Source organism: Alexandromys fortis, unplaced genomic scaffold, assembly GCF_014885135.2.
Source record: "Alexandromys fortis isolate MF-2015 unplaced genomic scaffold, M_Fortis_MF-2015_v1.1 scaffold_74, whole genome shotgun sequence".
In the NCBI taxonomy this organism is placed as follows: Eukaryota; Metazoa; Chordata; class Mammalia; order Rodentia; family Cricetidae; genus Alexandromys; species Alexandromys fortis.
This window is the reverse complement of record NW_026068008.1, coordinates 7,917,010-7,939,117: the sequence shown is the minus strand read 5'-3', so window position 1 is coordinate 7,939,117 and position 22,108 is coordinate 7,917,010. Positions and strand designations below refer to the sequence as shown.

General features: G+C 36.2%; 1 protein-coding gene across 1 annotated transcript in view; it reads right to left on the bottom strand.

Annotated features, from left to right (window-relative positions):
* Ralyl (RALY RNA binding protein like) overlaps nucleotides 1-22,108 on the bottom strand; it is a 423,647-nt gene that overhangs the window by 114,165 nt on the left and 287,374 nt on the right. The window lies entirely within an intron of this gene.

Sequence of the window (22,108 nt, the reverse complement as noted above, 5' to 3'; positions counted from 1 at the left end):
TGCATTTCATTCATGACCCAGCTGTGATTTAATTGAGCACTGCTCAATTTCCTTGAATTTGTAGATTTTCTACAATTAGTGTTGTTGTTGAATTCTAAATATAAACCATGGTGATCTGACAAGATACGGGGGATATTCCAATCTTTTTGTATCTGTTGAGATTTACTTTGTTACCAAGAATGTGGTCAATTCTAGAAAAGGTTACATGAGGTGCTAAGAAGAAGGTATACTCATTTGTGTTTGGGTGAAATATTCTATAGATGTCTGTTAAGTCCATTTGATTCATGACATCTATTAGTTCTCTTATTTCTCTGTTAAGTTTTGTCTGGTTGACCTGTCCATTGGGAAGAGTGGGGTGTTTAAGTCTCCTACTCTTAGTGTGTGGGGTTTGATATGTGATTTAAACTGTAGTAATGTTTCTTTTACATATGTGGGTGTTCTTATATTTGAGGCATAAATGTTCAGGATTGAGACTTTATCTTGTTGGGATTTTTCCTGTGTTAAGTATGAAGTTTCCTTCTCCATCTCTACTGATTGATTTTAGTTTGAAGTCCATTTTATTAGATATTAGGATAGCTACACCCTCTTGTTTCTTGGGTCCATTTGCTTGGAAATTCTTTTCCCATCCCTTTGCTCTGAGTAGGTGCCTGTCTTTGTGGTTGAGGTGTGTTTCTTGTAAACAGCAGAATGTTGGATCCTGTTTTCGTATCCAATCTCTTAGCCTGTGCCTTTTTATAGGTGAGTTGAGTCCATTGACATTAAGAGATATTTATAACCAGTGATTGTTAATTCCTGTTATTTTTGATGATAGTGTTTGTGTGTTTTTCTTTTTTGAGGTTTGTTGGTATGAGGTTTTCTGTTACCTGTGTTTTTGTTGGTGATGTTGGGGCCAGCCATGATAATCTAAGTCTGGGCAGGTCACCCAAAAAAAAAACCTTTGCTTTCAACTATTATCACCTGGGACTCTGGCCAAAGATAAATTCAAATAAGAAGCCTGAGTCTCCGTAGTTTACACTGAAGCAGTACCTGGTAGCAGAAAGACACCACAAGCTGAGAATACCTGACCCCCACCCAAGAACAGACCATTCAAAGGAAATGCCTGACATTCCAACTGCTGTAGATAGGATCACCTGCCAGTACACCTCACCAGGACACCCCTAGACAAATGTCAGCCATTCAGGGGTCTTGAACCCCACAGGCCCCTCACTCCCTCACTCCCACCTTTACTACTATAAAGACCCAATTCTAATTGAGCTCGGGGCTCTTCAGATATTCTAATACATTGGGCATGCAGAGAGACCGAGTTTGCAAACTTGATTAAAATAAATGCTCTTTGCTTTTACATATGGGCCTCAGTGTCCTTTGTTGCCTTCTGTGGGGACCCCATGAATTTGGACATAACAGGTGAAGTTTGCTTTCTTGGGTTGGAGTTTTCCTTCTAGTACCTTTTTTTATTTTTAATTAATTAATTAATTTATTTATTAAAGATTTCTGTCTCTTTCCCGCCACCACCTCCCATTTCCCTCCCCTTCCCCCAATCAAGTCCCCCTACCTCGTCAGCCCAATGAGCAATCAGGGTCCCCTGCCTTGTGCATGACTGAGGGTTGGCTTTGGTGGCTTATGTCCTCTACTAATTCCCTGCTATATCTCTGTTTCTTGTGTACAGCTGTGGTAGAACCTTTCACTTTCCTGCTCCTTTCACCATTGCTCATCCCCCGTTTTGGGTTCCTCTGGAACTGTAGGCCAACCATTTCTCTGTAACTTGGTTTTAGTTCTTTTTTTTTTTATCTTAGCAACAGAAAAGAAACTAAAACAAAGTGAAAATATCTAAAATAAAATAATCCACAGGACACATATATGCTCCCACCCACTCAGTAATTGTTAGAGTTCTCTTCTCCCACTTACTTGCATCAACAGTTTCACCAATTTCCAAATCAGTACTTCAATTAAAAGAGAAGTGATGCTTTATGCAACAATGGTGATGTTATGTGAGAGGAGAGGAGAGTGAATACAAGTAGAGGGAAGAGCAGGTCGTTTTATGTTTTCTGCCTGAATTCACAAGTTTTTGAGTTTGTAAGTTCTACATTGAAAGAATATCAGTGACCCTTCTCTGTGGTGGTCTTTCTTTTCTATCTTTGTGTTTTCAATGCTTCAACTCATGATTTTATCTATACATAAGTGTCTTCATTATTACTATTTTCTGCAGCTGCAAGGAGAATGAAGAAAAGCAGTATGAGCGTGAGGCCAGGGAAACTTACCTGTAGCCAGCCTGTCTAGAGATGGATGATCTCTTTAGGACTTGCTTGTCTGCATCCCAACCAAGAACTTTCTCATATTCCAACCATCATGTTTGCTGGTAGGGCAGTACAGTATCAGCACTAGCAAAGTGTTTCAGTTACTGCCCCAAGTCTCTTTGTCTAGGTACAGACACATCAAGGTTCAGGGACCTGCATGCAACTCTTCCTCTACTTGTCCTCTGTATCACTCAGTGACATCTCAGCAATTCTCAACACCTGCTCTTTGCCTGCCACTGCTCAGGGCTAGAAAAACTTTTATTGTCTGCTTGATATAAGGTCACATCTTCAGCAGCATTCACTTCATTGATTATGCAACATCAAGTTTCCTTCATCTGCCAGCATAAGCCGTGTCTTCTTGCTTTTGAAAATACATCAATTTTTAAGGCTGTAACTCAAGCTTGGCATTTTCTTTATTTATAAAAGTGATTAATTTGCTTTAAATTTCAAATATGGTGATAACCCAAGGTTCTGATCTTTCTGTATATATATCTGACCCATCCTTGTCAGTGCTTTGCTTTTTTTTTTGTCTCATAGTTAATCTACTCAGAATCATTTCTGTCAGCCTTCCCCTATCATATGCCAGTTTTTCCATTCCATTAATCATTCTGTATTTCTCCTTTGAACTTAATCTAATTTCTGATTTTCTTGGCACTGTCATTTTCACCTAAATATTCTAGTGGGACTCATTCAAAAGGCAGGAAACAATATGCATCTCTTTGTTTCACCTGAACTTTAAGATTAATGTGCAGGACTCAATCCTATAGCTTCTAATGCATACTTCTGTGGAAGCAGATATTGCATTTGACTATTTATGAAGCTGCCTGACTACATAATAATCCCTGAAAAGCCAGAGTCTTGGCAGCCAGCCAGGAGAGTTTGTAAATTCTGTGTTTCACTTCCATGGAACTTTCTGCTATAATATCTAAATTTTGTAAGGAAAAAATGTTTGCATTAGAATGTTAAAGTACCTGAGTATTGATATTAGAATTCTGACATGATTAAAATTACCATTTTGGGATATTTATATTTGTTTCACTTATCAATTTTGTGATATCTCTACTTATTGCTTTGCAATAGAAGGGTCACAATCCATAGTAATTTCTTCTCTTCTGGGAAACATTATCATACTTTATCATTGCAGAGAACCAGAGGAAGATCTAGAGACAGAGAAGAAGCAGGGTTGTCTTTTCCAGGATTCTTCCCCCTTTCCACTTCCTGCTGTGACATAGCTACCTGCAGGTACTAATGACAGTTACAGGTCCCATAATAGAGGTTTCTGATAACTCTCTTTAAGGTCAAAGGATATTTAACCAAATTGTTTACATTTCACCCACTACAACTATACCCTCTCTAGTAGAAGATGAATTTTAGTCTTAAGAGTATCTTTAAATAAAAAGAATACAGATTTGAAAGGAAACAAAAGTATTTCTATTGACAAATGCACAATCTTGTATACAGAAAAAAATTAAAGACAAAATCAGCTAAGAATAGCTGTAGTATACAAGGTCAATACACAAAATTCAATCCTTTCTAGATGCTAGCAACGAATAACTCAAAATAAAACAACTGTTTGTAATAGCATCAAGAATACCTTTGAAAAACATTTAATGTAATAAAATCAAGATGTATACACTAAAATCTATAAAATAGTATTGAAAGAAATTACAGACCTAAATAAATGGAGACACTCCATGTTTATGGATTAGAAAATTTAATGCTTCTGTATCTATTAAGGTTGTCATGTAGTTTTTGTCCTTTATTCTCTTGATATGTTGTATTACATTGATGGATTTTTTGTATATTGAACAAACCTTGCATTCCTGGAATAACCCCACTTGTCTATGCTACATAAACCATTTTCTATGCTGCTGGAAAAAAAAAAAGAGTATCTTTAAGTTTGTTCCTTGAATTTTCTGCTCAGTCTCATTTTGTACTCTGTAAACCTTGTGAGGAGTTAATTATCTGTTACTATATTAATACTGCTTTATTTTATATCATTTGTTATTTGTATTACTGGTATTCTTTTCATTGCCACATTTGTAACTAGACTCAGATGGATATTTCAAGTTTTGGAGCTTTTGGATTCTATGAGTTTTAAAGTGGCTTCTTGTACATAGCTTGTGCATAGCTCATACTGTTAATACTTGATTATTTTCATTTCATTTACTTAATTTTATTTTTTCTTCAATTTTTCTTCAATGATAAAAGTATCAACTTCTCAATGCAATGTCATGCAAAGTAACTTGAAAAATTATACATAGTGATGTTATAAAATACATGAGAAGTATTATAGTTAATAATATTGTATTATACTTTTCAGTAATGTTAATATACATTATATATAAAAAATCGTATTTTAAGAATCCCGTGATCTAGTATTAATATTGTTGTGCTTTTTAAAATGAAATAAATGTTTTGAGGGCATAAATTAAACCTTATATGTCAATCACACTTGTGTTAATGTACTATATAATGATATTAAAATTGCCAAGTCTTTATTTTAACTGTTATAATCCCACTGTAAGTCATGCATGGAATACAGAAACTCAAAAGCTATTGAAAGTTTAGTTGACAATTGTAGTTCTATTTCTGAACAATGATTCTACATTGATTGTATGCTTGATACATCACTGAAAATATTAAATTTAATATGCATCAATGCACTTATAGGAGGATTTAAATAGTTGGAATACATACAGGTAATGGAAATTAGAACAACACAGTATCCTCCTATCACAACCATATGTGAAAGTGGTCATTAAATAAGGTTGCTTATTCTAGAGAAATAAGTCTTTGAGATGGATGAAGTCTATTTAAATATCTAAACTGCTCTCAACTGGGAAAGCAATAAAATTTCCTCATTGTGGTTGCAGGAAACAGTAAAATTATTAGAGGGTAGCATCCTGAGGAATAGAACTACTGCTAAATATATCAAAAATAGAATAATGTATTTCAAGTAACTTGAGCAGAATGTAACACGAAAGAGCTCCATGTGACCCAACATAACATGCAGACACATATGCGTAAAAGGAGGAGCCTAAAAGTATTCACTCAGATTTTGCAAAGATTAGAGGCCTGATGAAGAGGCTATGGCTCTACCTCCTTAGTAGCAGTTGCTTTCTCTACATCTCTTGAGTCAGATGAAGGCAGGAAATGAGAAGAGATGAAAATGAATATTCACGTTCTAAGAAGAACTAAAGTGCCCAGAGGATGCTTAAACTTGATAGTTCATAGTGCTGCTATGAACATAGTTGAACAAATGCTTTTGTAGTATGATTGGGCATCTCTTGGGTATATTCCAAAGAGTAGAACTGCTGGATCCAGAGGTAGGTTGACTCCCAGTTTCTTGAGAAATCACTACACTAATTTCCAAAGTGGTTGCACAAGTTTGCATTCCCGCCAGCAATTCCCTTATCCTCTCCAGCATAGGTTATCATTGCTGTTTTTGATTTTAGCCATTCTGACAGGTGTAAGATGGTATCTCAAAGATGTTTTGATTTGCATTTCCCCGATTGCTAAGAAAGTTGAACATAACTTTAAGTATCTTTTGGCCATTTGAACTTTTTCTGTTGAGAATTCTCTGTTCAGTTCAGTACCCCATTTTTTATTCAGAATTTTAATATCTACTTTCTTGAGTTCTTTATATATTTTGGAGATCATACCTTTGTCTGATGTAGGGTTGGTGAAGATATTTTTCCATTCAGTAGGTTGCCTTTTTTTCTTAATGACAGTGTCCTTTGCTTTACAGAAGCTTCTCTATTTCAGGAGGTCCCATTTATTCATTGTTGCTCTTATTGTCTGTGCTACTGGGGTTCTACATAGGAAGTGGTCTCCTATGCCCATGTATTGTAGACTACTTCTCAACTTCTCTTCTATCAGGTTCAGTGTGGTCAGATTTATATTGAGGTCTTTAATCCATTTGTACTTAAGTTTTGTGGCTATTTCTAATAGATAGAACCTGGAAACAACCTCATTGCCCCTCAATGGAAGAATGGACATATACACTTTAGAGTTCTATTCAGTGGTAAAAAAACAATGACATCTTGAATTTTGCATGCAAATGGATGGAAATCGAAAACACTTTACTGAGTGAGATAACCCAGACCCAAAAAGATGAATATGGTATGTACTCACTCATTCGTGGATTCTAACCATAAACCAAGGACATTCAACCTATAGTTCATGATCCTGGAGAAGCTAAATAATAAGATGAATCAAAAGAAAAACATATATTTATCCTCCTGGATATTGGAAGTAGATGAGATCTCCAGGCAAAAGTTGGGAGCATGGGGGTGGGGGTGGGGTGGGGGGAAGAGGAAATGAGGAGAGAGAAGGGAGAAGGGGAGGATAGGGGAGAGTTTGGGGGAATGGGATGTTTGAGATGGAGGAAGGGTGGATACGGGAGCAGGGAAGAACATTAATTAAGGGAGCCCTATTAGGTGTGGCAAGAGACTTGGCTCTAGAGGGGTACCCAGGTGTCCAAGGGAGATGTCCCCATCGAGGTCTTTGGGCTGCAGCGGAGAGGGTGCCTGAACTGGCCTTCTCCCATAGCCACACTCATGAGTATCTTGCATATCACCATAGAACCTTCATCTGGTGATTGATGGAAATAGAGACAGAGACCCACATTGAAACACTGCACTGAGCCCCCAAGGTCCAGATGAAGAGCAGAAGGAGAGAGAAAATGAGCAAGGAAGTTAGGATCGCGAGGGGTGGGTCCACCCACTAAGACAGTGTGACTAATCTAATGGGAGTTTACCAAGGCCAGCTGGACTGGGACTGAATGAGCCTGTGATTAGATAGGAAACTCTGAACGTGCCGGTCATTGAGGGCTGACTGAGAAGCCAATGACAATGGCACTGTGTTTTGATTCTACTGCATATACTGGCTTTTTGGGAGCCAAGTTTGTTTGGATGCTCACCTTCCTAGACCTGGATGTAGGAGGGAGGACCTTGGACTGCCCACAGGGCAGAGCACCCTGGCTTCTCTTAGGACTGGAGAGGGAGGAGGAGTGGGAGGGAAATGAGAGGAGGTGGAAATTTTTAATATATAAATAAATAAAAAAGAAAGAAGACAGTGATAGCTTTTGCTGCCCTTGTCTTAGAGAAACAAATAAAAACTAAGAATTCAGCTCTTTCTTAGAAAAAGAGACCAATCTAATAACTTAAAGGAAGCCAAAGAAAGGAAATTAATGTCAGGTTCATGTCTGAAGACAGATCCACACAATCAGGCACATAGAAAAAATATAAAGGGGAAAATATGATTATACAGCAGATATCACTGGTGATTTTTTAAAAAGTGATATTTCTTGTAATAAATTCAAAGTAAAGCAGTGCTAAGATATAGCAATACTAAAAACAGTAGCCATGCTAAAGAGAAAATTCCCTTAAAATGAAAAAATGGCATTTCTGAACATAGTATTCTTGTGTTATATTTTTCCTTTGTGAATAATACATTATTTGCTTTCACAGTGCTACATTTTCCTCCTGTTTTAATTCTCCTAGTGTATACATATCCCTAGTTGTCGATTTCATACACATGGGTTTTGTTTGTTTACAGGTGTGTGCACTTTGAAGGCAATTGTGTGCTTTAAAATGGTCCAAAGTATAGTGTTCTGTGGCTCTGGTCTTTTTAAGAGCAAAGGTGTTGATGTAAGAAGGAAAAGCATGCATCTGATGAGTTTAATTTAAGCATTAATTGTGTTAGTCATGAATTCAATTTTAGGGAGTCAACATTATGTTTCTTCAGAGAGAGAAGAACAGAGAAAGGTTATATATGCAGGTTAAGATCTTTCCTGGTAAGCCACCGCCACCACCTCATGGTGCTACACAGATTACTAAATGTGGGTTAAAGAAAGATGTGAGAATTAGCCAATAAGAGGCTGAAACTAATGAGGAAGGCAGTATTTAAATGAATCGTATTGTGAACAGAGAGGCTTGCAGAAAAAAGCCCCATGCTCTCCTTGGAACATGGAAATGAAGTTGTTGATTAAGTATTTGTCAAATAGAATATATACTTAAAGTACTGCATTAGCAACATATCTTCATATCTTTCTTTTGTTTGTACTTCCACCAGCTTTATTCAGTTTGAAGTTGTCCATGTTATTTCACAAGCTAAGTAATATTCTTTGTAATATGCTTTCTAATTTGATTATTTTGTGTATATAACTTTAAATTTATTTTCCAAATAAATGTTTTCATTTGTTTGTTATCTGCACATGTTACAATATAAACTTTTTAAGTCTTCCAGGAAAATAATTGTGATGGTGTAATTTAAAATTTTTTTTCTTTCTAAAATTTCCTTTATTTTTTAATTGATTTTTTTGAGCTATACATACATTTTCTCTGTTTCCCTCACATCCTCTCCCCTCCCCTTCTACCATGCTCCAAATTTACTCAGGTGTCTTGTCTTTTACTTCTTCCCATGTAGATTAGTGTAGTGATAGAAGCAGAGGGCTGCGGCTAGCTTTACCCGAAGTAATTACATGGAAACGATTCATTTAAATACTGCCTTCCTCATTAGTTTCAGCCTCTTATTGGCTAATTCTCACATCTTTCTTTAACCCACATTTAGTAATCTGTGTAGCACCATGAGGTGGTGGCGGTGGCTTACCAGGAAAGATCTTAACCTGCATCTGTCTCAGAGAGGAGAAGCATGGCGTCTGACTCACTTCCCTTCTTTCCAGCATTCTGTTCTGTTTACTCCACCTACCTAATTTTATGTCCTATCAAAGAGCCAAGGCAGTTTCTTTATTTAATCAATGAAATCAACACAAAACAGAAGACCCACTTACATCAGATTATATCCTGTATTACTCTCTCTTAGGATCCTCATTGTTGTCTATGTTCTCTGGGACTGTGAATTGTAGGCTGGTTTTCTTTGTTTTATGTCTAAAAGCCACTTATGAGTGAGTACATATGATATTTGTCTTTCTGGGTCTGGATTACCTCACTTAAAATGATATTTTTTAATCCATCTATTTTTTTGCAAATTTCAAGATGTCATTTTTTTTTTCTGCTGTGCAGTACTACAGTGTGTAAATGTATCACATTTTCCTTATCCATTTTTCAGTTGAGGGGCATTTAGGTTGTTTCCAAGTTCTGTCTATGACACATAAGCTGCTATGAACATAGTTGAACACATGTCCTTGTGATACTTTTGAGCATCCTTTGGCTATATACCCAAAAGTGGTATTGCTGGGTCTTGAGAAAGGTTGTTTCCTAATTTTCTGAGCAATCACCATACTGATATCCAAAGGGGCTGTATAAGTTTGCACTCCCACCAGCAATGCAGGAGTGTTCTCTTTATCCCACATCCTTACCAGCATAAGTTATCATCAGTGTTTTTGATCTTGACCATTCTTACAGGTGTAAGGTGGAATCTCAGAGTTGTTTTTATTCACATTTCTCCAATGGCTAAGGATATTGAGAATTTCCTTAATGTTGAAATAGGAGCGGCGGGGCTGCGTTTGTAACAGTAGGCATGAGGTTTCCTAATTGTCCTGACGAGGCACGTTCTCTGCAGAAAGTGGAAATGACTGAACCATGTTTGCCATGGGGGCCTGTGAGGCCCCCCCTCTCACGTTTCCCGTCTGTATCAGGTTGCCTTGTCTATCTCTTGTAGACCTGCATTCATTCGTCCAATGTCTACCTTTTCCACATCTTCTACATAAACCTGAAGGCTGAGTCCTCCTATTTCTGTTATTTCTAGAAGATGCATTATTATTATTTCTGAAGATCCGTTGTTTACAATTCCTTTTCATATGACCCATTTTGCCACAATTAAAACATTTGGTATTCTGGTGTCTCCTTTTACCATTGGAAATTGCTTCTTCTACCCATGCTTCAGTGCCATAATCAAATGTATCAACATCCAGTGTATGCAAGACCCATTCTTCCAAGGGTGCTGATCTGAACCTTAAAGGCCCCAAAATCTTTTTGCATTCCACATTTGCATTTTCATAAGCCAAAGACTCAATCATTATACGTCTTGCGTCAGGGTCAGGTATCCCTATTTGCACAGCCTTAGTAAGTCTTTGTAAAAAATCACTAAAAGGTTCTCTCAGACCTTGTTTAATTGTGACAAATGATTCCATTCTCTGTCCTGGGTCTTGTACCCTGTCCCAAGCCCTTAAGGCTGCTGTAGTGCATATGGAGAGTGTGTTTTCGTCCAAATTAGCTTGTTCCTGAGGGTCAGAAAAGCGTCCTTCGCCTAGAATTTTATCTAGGGAGATGTCACTTCCCTTCGCCTTTTCTTGCTGTTCTAAAAGTCTAGCCTCTTGCCTGAACAAGCATTTCCATTTTAAGTGCGGCCCACTCTCAAGGACTGCAGAGCTCAGCTGGAGCCAGTCCAATGGCGTAGCTCTGCTTGTGGATGCCCAAGACTTTAGCATCTCTTTAACAAAAGAGGAATGCATCCCGAAAGTCATGACAGCCTGTTTAATTTCTTTGAGATCATTCATACGGACATGCTCCCATGTATCTTCCTTAATGACCCTAGGGTTTCTGGAACCAATCACCTTCTCTGTTGTTATTACTGGAAAGGCAGGTAGAGCTGTAGGTAGAGATTTGTGGAAATTGTCCCGGAGGGATTTACCCACAGATGTAGTTAAAATTTGCCTTTCTACCGTTTGTTCTTCTTCATCAGAATTTAGAAATTCCTCAATCTTTTCAATTCTATTCACCATTGCCTTCTGCAATGTCTGTATCTCCTGTCCAGAATTATGTTCCAAAGCCTTCATTGAGGATTCTAAAGTATGAAGTTTGTCCATTAGAGATAAGTTCTCATCTTTGGACATAATTTTTATGGCATAAACCGTGCCTTCTTGTATTGACAATCTTTCTGCCAATCTGTCATAAGCTTTAGACAAAATCCGATAGTCACATTCAGCAGTTTTGATTCTCTCAGTTACTATTTCAGTTCCTACAGAAAGGGACTGAAGCTTACAACCCAAATCAGCTGTTCCCTCTTCCATAGTAATGAGTTTCTCCTTAATATCAGCCACTAATGTTTCAGTTCCTACAGAAAGGGACTGGAGCTTACGATCCAAATCAGCTGTTCCCTCTTCCATAGTAATGAATTTCTCCTTAATATCAGTCTGTACCTTTTTTAAATTTTCCTCAGTTGATCGAGTCATGTTAAACAAAGATCTGTTCTCCTCCTGGAGAACTTCAAACTGATTCTTGAGAAGATTGTTGTCATTCTCAATTGTTTTTAAGCGTGCAACCTCTGCTCGTAAAGACTTTATCATATTTCTATTATCAAACCATATAGTGCCAAGGAAAACTACGAATCCCAGAAAGATCCATAGAGGTGGGGTGATAGACACCTCTTGTAAAATCTCCCACATGGTACAATTAAAAAAACTGTTAAATTCTTGAATGGTAACGTGTTCAGACATTTTAATTATAAAAGAAAATTTTTTCTCTTACCTGCAACGACTGGTTCCTGCCGGTGGTGGTCTCTGTGGTTTTGGAGCCTGTCTTGGAACTAGCTCTTGTAGACCAGGTTGGCCTCGAACTCACAGAGATCCGCTTGTCTCTGCCTCCTGAGTGCTGGGATTAAAGGCGTTTGCCACCACTGCCTGGCCGGCCTTGAACTCACAGAGATCTGCCTGCCTCTCTGGATATTATGGGCCTGAAGGCAGAGTGTATCTCGGACTCAGCCCTGGGGCCCTAGTCATAAACTAAGAAAATGACACCCGGGAGCGTGCTGTGTTAGCTAGCAGGCTATGCGCTTGAGTCGGGGGCAAAATAGCCCGACGTTGGACGCCACCTTAAGTGTCTTTCAGCCATTTTAGATTCCTCTGTTGAGAGTTCTCCTTTTAGGTATTTACTCTGATTTGGTTTTATTTTGTTTATTGTTGTTTTATTTTTTATTGTATCGTTTGTTCTTTTGATGACCAATTTCTTGAGTTCTTTGTATATTTTGTGGTTGGTGAAGATCTTTTCCCATTTTGTTGACTGCTGTTTTGTCTTGTGTAATAAGAAGGCTGCTTGTTTCTCCTGGCCACCCAGAACCAAAATAATCACACAAAAACTGTATTAATTAAATAACTGCTTTGCCCATTAGCTCTAGCTTCTTACTGGTTAACTCTTGCATCTCAATTTAACCCATTTCTATTAATCTGTGTATCTCCATGTGGCTGTAGTTTACTAGCTGAAGTTCTGGCATCTGTCTTTGGCAGGGCTACATGGCATCTCTCTGACTCTGCTTGTCTTTCTCCCAGCATACGGCCCGGCTTTCTCCACTTAGTTCTGTTCTTCCCTTTCATAGGCTCAATGCAGTTCTTTATTCGTTAAACAATAAAAGCAACACATAGACAGAAGGACATCCCACACCAGTCTTGTTGACCATATCCTTTGCTTTACAGAAGCCTTTCAGTTTCAGGAGGTCCCATTTATTGATTGTTTCTCTCAGTGTTTGTGCTGCTGGGGTTATATTTTGAAAGTGGTCTCCTGTGCCAATGCATTGAAATGAACTTCCCATTTCCTTTTCTGTGAGTTTCAGTGTGGTTGTCTTTATGTTGAGGTCTTTGATCCATTTGGACTTGAGTTTTTTGTATGGTGATAGATATGGATCTATTTTTATTCTTCTATATGTTGATATCCAGTTACGCCAGCACCATTTGTTGAATTTGCTTTCTTTTTTTCCATTTTATAATTTTTGCTTCTTTTCCTTTTTCAGGTGTTCACAGCTGTGTAGATTGATATCCAGGTCCTGGATTCTGTTCCATTGGTCCTCCTGTCTGTTTTTGGTGAGATTGTCTTTTTTACTATGTTAATTCTACCTACCCAAGAGCATAGGAGATTTTTCCATTTTCTGGTGTCTTCTTCAATTCTTTTCTTCAAAGATTTAAAGTTCTTGTCATATAGGTCTTCCATTTGTTCGAGTTACTCTGAAATATTTTATGCTGTTTGTGGTTATTATGAAGGGTTTATTCAGTAAATACAATGCAATTTAAAACAGGATGGTGATTAGAATGTGAGGCATCAGAGTAACTTCTGGCACTTAACAAATTAGCTTAATATTTTCTGCTCCAGAAACTTACATAAACTTTTGTTAGACTGTCTTCCCCTGTGGAGTTTTAATTTTAAAAAAGGGTTTCCCTTTTTCTGCACTTACAATGTGTTATAAAATGTAGATGTGGTAAACTCACCTATTTCTAGTATTATTGATTTAGATTTCATTTAAAGTTATTTTATTTCACTTTTATTTGATAATTCCTTTATAACCTCTATTTCCATACAGTTCTGACTCCCTTTGAGGCCACTTCCTCTATGTTTGGATGTATCAGTATTGGATGGTTTTGTACTTGGTAATATTACAGAGTAAGAACACAAAAACCTAGTTGGGGAATTCTGGTACTTGTGTGTGTGTGTGTGTGTGTGTGTGTGTGTGTGTGTGTGTGTGTGTGTATGCTTATAATGTACACATATTCTAGGCTTGTTGATGATGGTCTCAAGGGAGCTTAGTATGGTAACATTTTAGGGCTATATTGGTATGGTCAAACTGTCTGTATGTCTATGGGGATTGTTAGACTTCTCAAAGAAGACTAACCTATTGTTCCCAAGAGAGGATTTTCATCTGGTCACCAGAGACTTTAGATTAAAGCCCGGATCATGAGACCTTAGCGGCCCTAGTAAACACTGCCTGGCTTTTACGTGGTTTCATTCTGAGGCAAGCGCTTGGTCTGACAGCCATCACCTGAATTCTCCAGTCTCTCTTAAAAGAGGGTATGAAAAGTATCAGAACTACATGTAAGGTCATTTGCTAAGCAGATTCTTCCTCTGTAACAAGTTGGCCCTTTTCTTCCCCAACTAAGAGTATTTTGAGAAAATGCCTGTTCCTCTGAACCATTGATTTAATGGCCTGACAGCCAATGGGAGGGACATATATCTTTTTGATGATCTTTACTTTCACCAGGCCAGTTACATTCCTGATCTAAATTTTTTGAATGTTTTGCTTTTGGGATTTATGGTTTTTGTTTGCTTGTTTCTTTGCTTGTTTGTTTGTTTTGGTTTGGTTTGGTTTGCTCTTCTTGTTGTTTCTTAGCATTTGACTATGAACCAGAGGTTAAGTTGAAGTGCTACTAATCATTATGGCTTCCAGTAATTAACAAATGCTTTACATACATACACACATATGTACATATATGTATATATTTCTTTTTAATGGTGAAATTAAAAAAAAAACTTTCTTTGTTGAAAGCAACTCCAAAGACAATGATTAAGAAAGAGTGATGCAGAAGCAAAGGGAATGGAAGAACAGTGGGTAAGAACAAAACAAATTGAAATAGAAGAAAGCTTAGAAAAGGAGAGAAATGAAAAGAGAAAAAGGGTGGGTAGAAAGGAGTAGGGGAAAAGGACGAAAGGAGGTAAAGGTAGAGAAACAAGAGGTTGAGAAGAAGAGAAGTATGAAAATAAGGTGGAATGCCGTCAACACTTTCCTTCACATGGTCATGTTTATTTGTTTGTTTGTTTGCACTCAGTTTCCATTCAATATTTCTTATGCTCCTTTTGACCAGACAATTGTTACTACTGGCTGTCTCCAGGAAAGAGAATAAACGTGACTGGCTTTGTGACCAATAGCTGTTCCACAACTCTTCAGCAGGTTTCTTTCTGGAGTTACTAAGTAATACCTTATTGAAATAGGAGTCTAAGTCAGATAATGAAGTCCTGAAGATTTTAATTAGAAAAGTTTTATGAAGTTAGCAAGATGGCAAATAGGAAATCTTGAGAAAGTCTCTTTTGCCACCAGTAGAGGCATCATTATGTCTGCAAGTGACTTGTAGTTTATTCTAATAATAGAATGAACATCCTTGGGTAAGGAGTAAGATGCTAATTGGACACTTATTAGATGATGTTGTATGTAAGCTACAAATAACATAGCATGCATGAGAAAGCCTATGTTACATAAATGAGACCCAAGGCTGATACTTTGCAAATAATCCTTAATGACCCTATTATGCAACATAAAAACCCAATTCTTCATACCAATAGTTCTGTATTTACTATGAAACTCACTGCTACAGCTGCTCCTGCTCATGGGCATATGTCTTTTATTAATAAAGTGTTCAACTTTTGATAAAACTGTTTATATGTAGGCTTTCCCAAGTTTTCATCACTTTAACCAATATAACTACAGAAGACTTGGCAAAAAAAAATGTCATTTACACATAACTGCACTGGTATATTGAAATTAAGACCAAAATCCTGTCAATAACATTAAATTAAAATAAAATGAGGTGCTTGTTATGCAAATGTTCAAATATTCCAAAACCTTTCAAAACGCCATTAAGTTCCTCATAGGCATGACAGCCTACCTGTAATGCCAGCCACAGGAGATCAGAGAAAAGGGATTCATAGATCAAGTTAGCTGACAAGACTAGCCCACATGGTGAACTCTGGATTTACCTTAACTCAGTGAAAAAAAAAAAAAGATGAAAGAGCAATGGAGGATGATTAACTTAAACCTTCACGTGCACATATTCACATGAGTGGGTACCCACAGGCATGAGCCCGACAACATGCACATGTTAAAATATATATTCACACATATAACACACATGTATATACACATAAACACACACACGAACACACACTGATGTAGAATTAGAGAATGAAATAATAACAAATTAACCACTTCTTATTTTCAAACAATGTTTTGTACTTTGGAGATTTATGTGTTAAATAATTATGAATGCTGTCCAAACTACAGAAAAGGAAAACATAGCAGGTACGTACCTAAATATATTTTACCATAATTCTTCTGATGTTGTTAATATAAATGTGTACATTGTCCAATAAATTCTCTTTGCATTTAGTTGTTCACAATATGGATGAAAATAATTCCTGTCTCCTGGATTTGTGTCAGCAGCCACTTTTATCATAACATAACATTTTCACATACTCAGTCCCCATAAAACAATAAATTGTTGTCCTTAATGAAATTAGATAGCTGTCCCTTCCACAAAGGCTAACAATAATATTACATGTTTTCTCTTGAGCTTTAAACCCCATGATGACAGCTTGAGAAACAAAAGCAGGAATGGTTGCTTCTTTTATGGAGCCCTCCCTTATCTGTACTTGGCAGCCTTCCTTTAGTAGCTTGAGTTCTTAGCCTGCCTCAGCTCTGCTGAGACTGACATGGACAATCAAAGGCTCATGATTTACAGATTTCCTTTAAAATGCCTCCCTAGAATGGTTCACTTTTAAAGGGTCTTTTAAGATTTTTAGTATCCAAGTGAGTTATAACACACTTTATTGTAATACTTTAGCCTTCATGATATGATAATTTAGCCAGGATCTGGAAAAATGTATTATCATCTTTTACATTCTTCTCATTAATGTTAAGGGGAAATTGTAATCAAGAGTTGCCCACTGGTGCATTAACCCACAGTCACACTATTCATTTCAGAATTGAATGTGGCATGCAGTGCCTGATGACATGTTTTGAATGAGATCTAGAAAAACATTTATCTAAGAGAACAAGATTCCTATGAATCTGTAACAGTCTATTTTAATATCTACCGTAGTGAGAAACTGCCAAAACATAGTTGATGACTGTTATCCCCTAAGTTCCCTTTGTGTATGTGTATGTCATAAGAAGTTCTTAAAGCACATGTAATCACTGGCTTTGGCTAATTATTTAACCGTTATCAATTACCCTAGGATAGCTAACTTGTTTTGCAGAATTCAGTATAAAATCTTTTTGAAACAAAAGTTATTTCTGTACTTTGAAAATGTTATTTGCAGTGTCTTGAAATTGATGAAATAAAAATAACGGAAGCGCCAGGATAAGCTCCATGTCCAACAGCAGCAGATCTATATCTTCATAGATGTAGACTATTTCTCCGTCTCTGTCTCTTTCTCTCTGTCTCTCTCCCTCTCTCTCTTTTTCTCTCTCTCTGTCTCTCTCTTTTTCCAATGATGAACAACATTCTCATGTCAATTTTTGTGAGAGAGAATTTTCCTATGCTATGCAATAATAGCTATCCTCAAATATGGATTGTGAAATTTGGGTTAATGTGAAATTTTATTATATGAACAAATTAGACAGTAGTCACAGTGCTGATAATACTGTTTTGAAATATCAGTGGTTATAAAGTAGTACACCACTATTTTCTTTACAAAAAGAACTTAAATAAATCTGTTTAATGATCCTATACATTTTCCTCTCTCCATGTAACTATTTTCCTTTCTGCTATAATTTGCAATTATTTCTTTTTCCCAGAGGAGAAAATTTTACGAAAGAAATAAAAGCCATTTCACTCACAATCAGCTTCTCTATATCCTACAACACTTTTTATTTTGTGGAGACTGAAGAAGATTCTTGAAGATGCTTCTACTGTGTTTTATTACTAAAGAGTAATGAGTTCCTGCAACTTTAAAATGGGTCCCGGGGCCCATGTTTTCAAGACACTACTGTCACAATGTACACACACATGATTGATTACCCAATTTACTGGTAATATTTTATGTGCCATCATGGTGCAGTTTAAGTGATTTTGACAAATACAGAAGAGTGTCATTGACAGGTGGAGAAATAAATGATGGGTTTAAGTTTTCAAATGTTGTTTTTTTATAGCATTTCTCTCAGTAGCAGGTTAATAAATTAAAATTACAGTTGGAACATCAGACCTGAAAGCACAACTGCTTCATATGGCAAAAATAGCTTTGTTGAAACTTTGTGTACTCTCTAGAGAAGTAGCCTGGGGGCATTGGGAAAAAATGAGGCAAGTGCAGTTGCTAAAGAAATCACTAATTTTGTGTTGTTTGAGTCTATAAAACAACAAAAATGGATTTGTAGAAGAAGATAATTGGCTTTATCTCTTTATTCCTGTTTTCCTTGGAGAGGTATAGAAAATTACATTTACACTATCAAAAGACAAGCACTAAGTTGCCCATCAGTGATTCCAGATGGTTATGTTTAAATATTAAGGGCAATATTTTATTAACCTTCTCTCAGTATCTATAGTGCAGCTGGATTATAGCTTAGATTGTCAACTTGGCCCAATGCAGGGCAACAGAGAAACAAACTACCATTCTGACACTTGTCTGTTCTGATGCGCTGAAAGAACATGATTACAACAGGCACTTTTCATTGTTAGGTTGTTCATTTCTATCTTATATCTTCTCACATCTGTCCAAAGTACTGTAGTTAGTTTTAAGTGATCTTATGATGACCTCCGTTAGACAATGTTATTCCTAAGCTGTAATCAAAAGGCACGCCCATGGCCATGCATACTAAAATTGGTTCATTTCACCTACTAACTGAAAACTTCAGTCTTTTGTTATAAATTTTGCCAGTCTTTGGTTTCTCCTATCTTTTTGTGAATCTTAATCTTACTATTAAATGCTGGGCTTGGCACAGTAACCTCTTTCCTGCAACATGCCCAATGTTTTCTCCCAGGAAAGCCATTCTTCACATAAAAATACTAAAAGATTTCTTTCCATAAACATGAATATAAATTTCATTTGTATCTTGGAATTTTTTCTAATTTTCTGCTCAATGGTTTTAAGTTTGCTATGCCAAATTTAAAAAAAAACCTCTCAATTCTTAAATGATTAGCACACATTTGTACAATTCTACCTTTACATTTTTCTGATCCTTAATGAAAACTAGAAATCAAAATAATTTTCTACTGTCTGTATTTCTATTATAAAAATTGAAAATGATAATCTATGCTTTGCATACAGCTGGATATATTTGTTCAGGGTTTGTCTTCATCTCTTTATGTCATTGTTTTAAATTTTCTCAGCTATATTTTTTGGAGACTATCCATATCATAAGCAGCCAATAAAAAAGTCTTGCTGATTTCATTCTTTGGGAACCTTTCTTCCATTACTCACTATTACCACTGCCCTTCTATAATATTCAGACACTTGTATTTTATCATTTTAGAATTACTATGATTCAGTAAAACTTACTTCTTTGGCAAAGATTAATGACTTCATTGATCATTTCACAAAATGTTAATAGAAATTGGTATTCATTTCTTTTTCACTCTTTGTCAAATATTGTCTTAATAATATGAGGGAGATGTAATGATCATAACCATATTGATTATAGATTACCATAAGCTGAAAAACAGATTCATGAAGAGCTAACCAGTTTTCCAAGTTAGTTATCTAGGAAATGCCAATTTGGCACTCAGATCAAGGAAATCTATTCACAGAATTGTGACCTGTAAAACACAGATCCAATAGTGTCATGATATATAATACCTGTAGACTAAGGTTGTCTATGAAACTTGGAATAGTATAACAATTCTTGAACTCAATAAGAATTTCAAGGTTTAACAGAGTTCTTATAACAGCTGAAGTATACTGAATATCTAAATTCAGTATCAAGATTGCAAATAGTTAGGGACCATTTTGCAAGGAGCATCTCCAATTGTCAACAGTCAGAGTGCTTGGCACCTGAGGAAAATGTATGGATTTTCCAGAAAGATCATTCTATGCCTACAGTGTGAACCTCAAACTTCATGTACCAAGATGGATGCTTCCTCTTACATTTGTGTTACATTAGAAGAGCATGGAAAGGTTTTTTAAGGGCAAGACTATGTTTAAATAAGTTTTTTCTTAGATTCTGTAGAAAATAATTTTGTTCTTATTGTTCTAAAAGCAAAGTTGACTTTTGTTTTCTCCATTTCTTTTCTACAATCACTATTTATTTAATGTCTTATAAAGCAAAGCATCAGAAAACCAAGTTTAACTAATTTTTCTGAAATTTAATATTTCAAAAATGTTTTTAAAACCAGTTACTTATCTTGCAAAGAAAGTGAGATAAGTAATAATGTTAATATGTTTTACCTAAAGTCATATCTACATATGAGTAATAATATGAATTTATATTATTTCCATATTATGTGAATATATATATATATATATATATATATATATATCTTTTATTTATTTATTTATTTAGGCTTCTACATGTGACTCAAAGAAGTTGCAATGATACCTGACTGAGTTTTTAAGCAAACTAGTCCTATACCCTGAAGAACTGTCAGAAAAGTTGACATTTTTAAACAATTCTTTATGTGGGAGTGTCATATATCAATCTGTTGATTTCATTGGTTAAGCAATAAAGAAACTGCTTGGCCCCAATAGGTTAAAACATAGGTGGGAGGAGTAAACAGAACAGAATGCTGGGAGGAAGAGGAAGTGAGCTCAGAGATGCCATACTCCCCTCTCCCGGGCAGACGCGATAGCTCTGCTCTCTGAGGCACACGCGATGAAGCTCCGACCCAGGATGGATGTAGGCTGAATCTTTCCCAGTAAGACCGGTGCTACACAGTTTATTAGAGATGGGTTGATCGGGATATCAGAATTAGCCAGTAAGGGCTAGAGCTAATGGGTCAAGCAGTGTTTAAAAGAATACAATTTGTGTGTTGTTATTTCGCGGCATAAGCTAGTGAGGGGACCGGGGTGCTGGGGACACAGCCCCACTGCTCCTATTACATCAATGAGTCAAGAATAGTTCTCAGTGTTTAATTCAAAATATCTTGTTTAATCTCCAGTTTTTGGGGCTTTAAGAAATTGTCTAAATGAATGCAGCTAGCAGCAACTATTATAGACAACGAAAGCCAAGGATACTTTTATGAACACATATTGACAGATTCTTTTATATATTGATGGATGATGGACAAAAACATGCAATATTTAGAATGCTTTTAAGCTAATATAATTCACATGGGTTTTATTGAAAGCAAAGTAACATTTTGAAATGTAACATACTGAAAGCAAATGTAACATTGCTTCCCATGTTTCAACTAATATATGAGCTGTACAGATGCATTTATTTATTTCATTGTGTGATTAAGTATTAATTCATAAATCGAACATGTGTTTTTCAGAGTTCCTGGTGTCTACTGAGTTCATAAGTATTTTTTGTTGGTAAGAGGTTATTAAACAGAGGAAAGAGCAAGATACATGTGTATTTTAGGGAAATATTATTAAAAATAAATATCTTATAGGGAAATGGAGATATTCATCTGTAAATAACAATATGCCGTCAGAAGAAACCTTTTGTTTTTAAGAGGTATGCAGAAATCATCAATACATTGTTAGTGTCATGCCAATATTCCCAACTTGAGTATTTCCTTATTTTTACATTGTGCTTATTTTGAGTAGTTTAGTCTCCTTGCTGAAATGTTGAGCACTAAACTCTTGATAAACTTAAAACAAAGACTACTTAGAATCAGCCTTTGTTTAAGAAGGGTATATAGTGAAAAAGATGGATCCATCTAAAGTAATGAGAACAGAAAAGGCTGCAAAGCAACGTTATTAAGTGAGGCATGAAGCAAAGCTATTTCATCACTCTTGACTAGAGGGCAGATGTGTATGAATTCAAATGAGATTTCTTTGGGGTTAGATATTTTAACAAAAGGGGTTATCATCAAAGCAGGACAAAAGTATTCTGTCATGATTTTTCATCATCAGACCAATTCAAACTTCCATTTTTCATGAAATTCTCCATTAAAACCATATGTTTCATATTCACCTTCCCTAGCAACTATTGTGATTTTCAAGTAGTGAAAGACACACTGAAAAGCACTGATGAGTGAAAGAGAATTGGTAACCACATTGTTCAGTAGATAATAGTAATACTCTACAATTGTGAACAGAATGATAAAAATAGTTGCTCTGGGTATTTTGAAGGCTATCCTCATTACATGAGAATGATCAGTTAGCATACAAGCTACAGAGTAAGATTTTCTTCTAATAAAATATGACATAACACTAGTTTTATCATACAGCCTTTTAATACATTCACCACAATGCTGATCATGTGAAGTTCTTTCA